The sequence below is a fragment of the Dendrobates tinctorius genome, unplaced genomic scaffold (genome assembly GCF_039654945.1).
Source record: "Dendrobates tinctorius isolate UK_male_01 unplaced genomic scaffold, ASM3965494v1 ptg000073l, whole genome shotgun sequence".
In the NCBI taxonomy this organism is placed as follows: Eukaryota; Metazoa; Chordata; class Amphibia; order Anura; family Dendrobatidae; genus Dendrobates; species Dendrobates tinctorius.
The window spans coordinates 36,010,745-36,016,744 of NW_027361741.1; the positions used below are offsets into that span (position 1 = coordinate 36,010,745).

The 6,000-nt window shown below is 44.0% G+C and overlaps 1 long non-coding RNA gene across 1 annotated transcript in view; it reads left to right on the forward strand.

Moving 5' to 3' along the window:
• The window catches only part of LOC141096322 (uncharacterized), a 72,508-nt gene extending 69,159 nt beyond the window's left edge, over positions 1 to 3,349 (forward strand). The window contains exon 3 of the long non-coding RNA XR_012233658.1: positions 3,022 to 3,349. This is a non-coding gene — a long non-coding RNA (uncharacterized lncRNA). The remainder of the gene's footprint in view (positions 1 to 3,021) is intronic.
• The last annotated feature ends 2,651 nt before the right edge of the window (positions 3,350 to 6,000 follow it).

Consider the following 6,000-nt stretch of genomic DNA (forward strand, 5'->3'; position numbering starts at 1 on the left):
GTATATGAAGTAAAAAGTGTGTATGTATGTAACGTGGCGCGGGGCGGTAGCCGTGGCTGAGGTACTCATCTTCCATGGCCCCGCACACTACCTGAAAATGGCTGTCTATGGACGTTAACTCTTGGGGCGCTACTATCTTGCAGGCTGCATGATGGCGGCGACTTTGGCTGACCAGGATCAGATGTTGCAAAGATCAATGAGGGAGACCACCACTCAAAAATAAAATGTCTTTTTCTGAACAATAATGTTGGAAGGAGTATATACAGCGGATAGGGGGTGCAAAACTTGTCTTAGACCATACAAAACTTACATTTACTTTGCACTCATTCCTGAGCCTGTTCCTCTCTCTTTCTGTTAGCCTGTCTCTAACTTTACCACCACCCAGCACAACACTTTAGGAGCTTCCCTAGTCTCCAATGACAGCACCAATAATGAGTAAACAAGAGTCCTACTACTCAACCCATGGTTCTGTGTCCTTTTTACCTTAGGCCTGTTTCACACTTCAGTTTTTTTGTGTCAGTTAAAATCCGCCAAAATGGCGGAAAGCGGATCCGTTGCTAACTGATGTGAACGGATGCCACCGGACCGTTTTTTTGACGGTGGAAGAGAGAGAGAGAGAGAGAGAATTTTTTTCCAGCCGCCAGAACAGACTTTAGGGTTAAATTTCCGGCTGAGTGAAGACTTTCGGGCATGCGCAGTGTGAAGTGCGGATCCTGCCTGCCGAAAAAATGTTACATGCTCCATTCGGGCATGTCGGCGGATGGCGAAATTTTGGCGGATCCGCAAAAAAACAGATCCAACGGATGGCCATCAGTCACGATACGCCGGTAATGCAACTCAATGGGAAAAAAAAACGGATCCGCCAAACAAAATGGCGGATCCATTTTTTTTGCAAAACGGCGGATCTTCACTGATGGACAAAAACTGAAGTGTGAAACAGGCCTTAGGGGAGCTACTTATGTCACTATGGCCGTTACTCAGCTTCTCTGCTTGCTGACGCCTTGAAATTACCACACAGGGCACACCCTCTTTGTCCCACTTTCCTTCTTAGCGCCACTCTGTCACTTAACTGTCAAATAACTCTGTACTGTTCTGCTAGGCTTCCTACCCCAGACCTCATCTCTGGAAAATCACTCATTTCTTCTAATGTTCTTCTTTGTCTCCCATCTGGATCACGCTATCTGTTATCTCAGTTTCTGCTCACTTTAGGAACACCCAATTCATGCGTCTCTGCTGAGTACTCAGACCAAGGGTCTGCTCTAGCTGCTGGCTAGGCCATATCTACCTTTCTGACTGGAAACTCATTTTGTCCTTTCATTTTAGCCCCTCCCCCTCTGGGATAGTCCCAGTCGTTTACCCTAAGGGCCCCGTCACACATAGCGACGCACCAGCGAACCCGACAACGATATGACCTTGTCAGGATCGCTGGTGTGTTGCTACATGATCGCTGGTGAGCTGCAGATCAGGACAGCGACGACGCGGGTAACAAGCGCGCACGTCGCTTAGTTATCCGCTGTGTACCTTAGATACCAGCGCACTGGTGCAGGGAGCTGGTAACCAAGGTAACCAGCGGGTTTCTAAGCACTACGTGGCGCTTAGAAACCTGCTGTTTACCTTGGTTACCAGCTCCCTGCACCAGCGCGCTGGTATCTAAGGTACACAGCGGGTAACTAAGTGACACACGCCCTTAGTTACCCGCGTTTACATTGGAAACCAGCGTCCAGCTCGCTGATCGCTGGTCTCCTGCCTGCCACACGCAGCGATGCGTGCTGGCCAACGGAAGACCAATGATCAAAAAAGGTCCAGGGCATTCGAGCATGATCAGCGATACCAGCAGGGGGGGCCGGTCGCTGATAAGTGTCACACACAGTGATATCGCTGTTGCATCACAAAACTTGTGACTCAGCAGCGATCTCGCTAGCGATCTCGCTGTGTGTGACGGGGGCTTTACTGACCCTAGTAACTATCTGTGGCTGGACAGAACACTTCTATGTTACTAATAATGCACATCACTAAACACACTACACATCACATTACTTTGATACACATGTCTTCAAGGGGAAATGTGGGCAGATCTTCTTCTTAGGCCGGGGTCACACTAACCGACGCAAAATACGGTCCGTATTTTACATGCGTAATACGGAGAAATGTCCCCTAAATAGTGCTCCGTATGTCATCAGTAATCAAGGTGTGGTCGCGTATTTTGTGCATGTGAGCATCCGTAATCCGTATGCCATCCGTATGGCGAGATTTTCTCGCAGACTTGCAAAATGGACATTTAACGGTTTTGAGGCCTGCTAACTATTTAAATCATAAACCTGCACCCAATTTATTGGCTCTGGAACAGGTGGCTGCCTTCATTCTGTCCATTTGTGACCTTGCTTGACTAGGTGTGTTGGTGTTATATGTGCAACATGGCAGACAGTCTGAGTTTCAACACAACTGAGCAGGTTCTCTTCAACTGGCTTTTGTCACACCGCTTTGGTCACCCATACCCAGTGATAGTGGATCCGCGGAGGAGGAGACGCATGTGGGTCCATCCACTTTTGAGGCAGCGACTCACAAGAGGTCACTATCACCGCCTCTATTCTTATCTGCGGGATCATCCGGAAAAATTTTACCAATACTGTCGCATGAGCCTTGCAACATTTGATCTACTCTTGGAGACACTGCGCCCTGGGATAACCTTTCAGGACACAAGGATGCGCAAAGATATATCTGTAGAGGAGCGACTTCTCACATTACGGTATGTACTACACAATCACATTCTCTATGTTCATGATGTGTTGCCCAATGTATGTTTTGTTTAGAGAATAATTTTGTTGCCCTCATCTTAGTCCACATATATTTAAACTTACATACCAAAATGTTATGTGTAATATGTACTGAATATCACGTAGTCATTATGCTAGAAAATATATGTGTTAGTAGATATGAAACAAAAAAAAAGTTTGGTATGTATGAAGCTGGTATTCTTATCATTTTTCCCTTGTAAAATGTTCCATTTCTGTTGTTCTTCAGCTTCCTGTCCACTGGCCTGTCTTATGCCGCCCTCCACCATGAGTTTCTCATTGGAAGATCTACCATTTCTGGCATAATCCGGTCAACATGTAGTCAAATATGGTCAAGACTCCATCAACTCATCATGCCCGAGCTCAGGATGGAAGACTGGTTGAGGATATTGATATAGAAGGGTTAATGATTTGCCTTTAAATGCCTAACTGCCTTTAATTCTTTATTTGCCTTTTGCCTTTCATTTATTCTTATGACACTGCAGTTTTGCCTGTCTCCTCTTCAAGGAAAATATGCTTCTTATCGTATATGTTCTCAATTGTCAGCCACAACGTGTTCTGGGTACATTGTAAACAAGGTATGACCCTGAGGTGATGGTGGGGGGCCATATGAGCTCCATAGAATTACATATTGTTGTAAATGGTATAAAAGATTGCCTTACGTCAGATAAAGTGATTTTCCCACGGCCCGTGTGAAGTCTCGTTTGTCTCCAAGCACTTGTAAATTAAGGGCGTAAACTCCTAATTTGGCCTCACTGGTGATCTAGCATATCTGACTCTGGGTCAGAATGAAAACAGCTACGACAGTTTGGCGCCCGAACGTGGGACGGTGGAAACCAGACTATTCGGAATCTGTATGTGGGAGTTTTCTGGGAGATTGGAACTGCAAAATCCAGTAGCTGCAGCAGGTGAGAAAATTTATTCTTACATTGTTTTGCATTTGCAATCTCTCTCTGGATCTCTACATATCTCTTGGTAAGGCTGTACAACATGGTTCAAAAGAACCTACATCACCAGTGAGCAGTGAGTATGTCCATATGAGAGTAGAATAATAGAGTAATAAGATAATAATTGTCATATGTATTATCTGTCAATCTGTTCTGGCAATATACTAATATACTAACTGGTTGTGTACTGGTGTACTGTGTAGCACAGAGCCTGGGATAAACTCCGTGCAGTGTTGATTTTGGATTGGCAGTAAATCATATGAGGCTGAAATTTGTATAGGGCTGAGGGCTGTGGTGTTTGGTGTTTATGGTTTTTGTTGTTCTTGTTGTTTAAGAAGTTGGCTTTGGTGTTCTCAGAGTGTCAGTGGACACTGCTGTAGTTTAAGGTGTTAATTCCAAAGTGCAAAATAGGCAGGCTGTGTGAATCCTTGTATGTATGTCTATGAGAACCTCTGAATGAGATGAGTAATTGAGTATAAGGGATATAAATAAATCCCTGATTAATGAGGGGTTCCGATTAGGAATGGTCCTCTGTATATGACAGAGGACATTATTCAACTCACTTTGAGCTGAATTAAGCGCAGTGATTGAGATAAGGGATTTTTTGTTATCTTCTCTTTGTAAAATCAAATGACCACTGAAAAGTGAAAGGAAAAAAATAATCCCTGAATGAGCACGTATGAATGAATCATCACACATCATTTTGTGTCAAGAGATTGTTACCTTTCTAGTTCTTGTGGGAGATCCCGGACAGATGCGTTATAAATATTTCAAATCTACATCTGAGACTGAATGAATTGAGTAATGATATAGCTCGTGTTATATGTGGCATTACATTGTAAAGTTTCCTGGATGCATTTGGCCAGAAAAGGGCAAGGCTCGGTTACTCACATTATACAGTTACAGTTGTGGCCAAAAGTATTACCATCCCTGCAATTCTGTCAGATAATACTCAGTTTGTTCCTGAAAATGATTGCAAACACAAATTCTTTGGTATTATTATCTTCATTTAATCTGTCTTAAAAGAAAAAACACAAAAAAAATTGTCCTAAAGCCAAATTGGATATAATTCCACACCAAACATAAAAAAAGAGGGTGGACAAAAGTATTGGCACTGTTCGAAAAATCATGTAATGCTTCTCTAATTTGTGTAATTAACAGAACCTGTAACTTACCTGTGGCACCTAACAGGTGTTGGCAATAACTAAATCACACTTGCAGCCAGTTGACTCAACCTCTGTCCTTTGTCCTTGTGTGTACCACATTGAGCATGGAGAAAAGAAAGAAGACCAAAGAACTGTCTGAGGACTTGAGAAACCAAATTGTGAGGAAGCATGAGCAATCTCAAGGCTACAAGTCCATCTCCAAAGACCTGAACGTTCCTGTGTCTACCGTGCGCAGTGTCATCAAGAAGTGTAAAGCCCATGGCACTGTGGCTAACCTCCCTAGATGTGGACGGAAAAGAAAAATTGACAAGAGATTTCAACGCAAGATTGTGCGGATGTTGGATAAAGAACCTCGACTAACATCCAAACAAGTTCAAGCTGCCCTGCAGTCCGAGGGTACAACAGTGTCAACCCGTACTATCCGTCGGCATCTGAATGAAAAGGGACTATATGGTAGGAGACCCAGGAAGACCCCACTTCTTACCCCTAGACATGAAAAAGCCAGGCTGGAGTTTGCCAAAACTTACCTGAAAAAGCCTAAAACATTTTGGAAGAATGTTCTCTGGTCAGATGAGACAAAAGTAGAGCTTTTTGGGCAAAGGCATCAACATAGAGTTTACAGGAGAAAAAAAGAGGCATTCAAAGAAAAGAACACGGTCCCTACAGTCAAACATGGCGGAGGTTCCCTGATGTTTTGGGGTTGCTTTGCTGCCTCTGGCACTGGACTGCTTGACTGTGTGCATGGCATTATGAAGTCTGAAGACTACCAACAAATTTTGCAGCATAATGTAGGGCCCAGTGTGAGAAAGCTGGGTCTCACTCAGAGGTCATGGGTCTTCCAGCAGGACAATGACCCAAAACACACTTCAAAAAGCACTAGAAAATGGTTTGAGAGAAAGCACTGGAGACTTCTAAGGTGGCCAGCAATGAGTCCAGACCTGAATCGCATCGAACACCTGTGGAGAGATCTAAAAATGGCAGTTTGTAGAAGGCACCCTTCAAATATCAGGGACCTGGAGCAGTTTGCCAAAGAAGAATGGTCTAAAATTCCAGCAGAGTATTGTAAGAAACTCATTGATGGTTACCGGAAGCGGT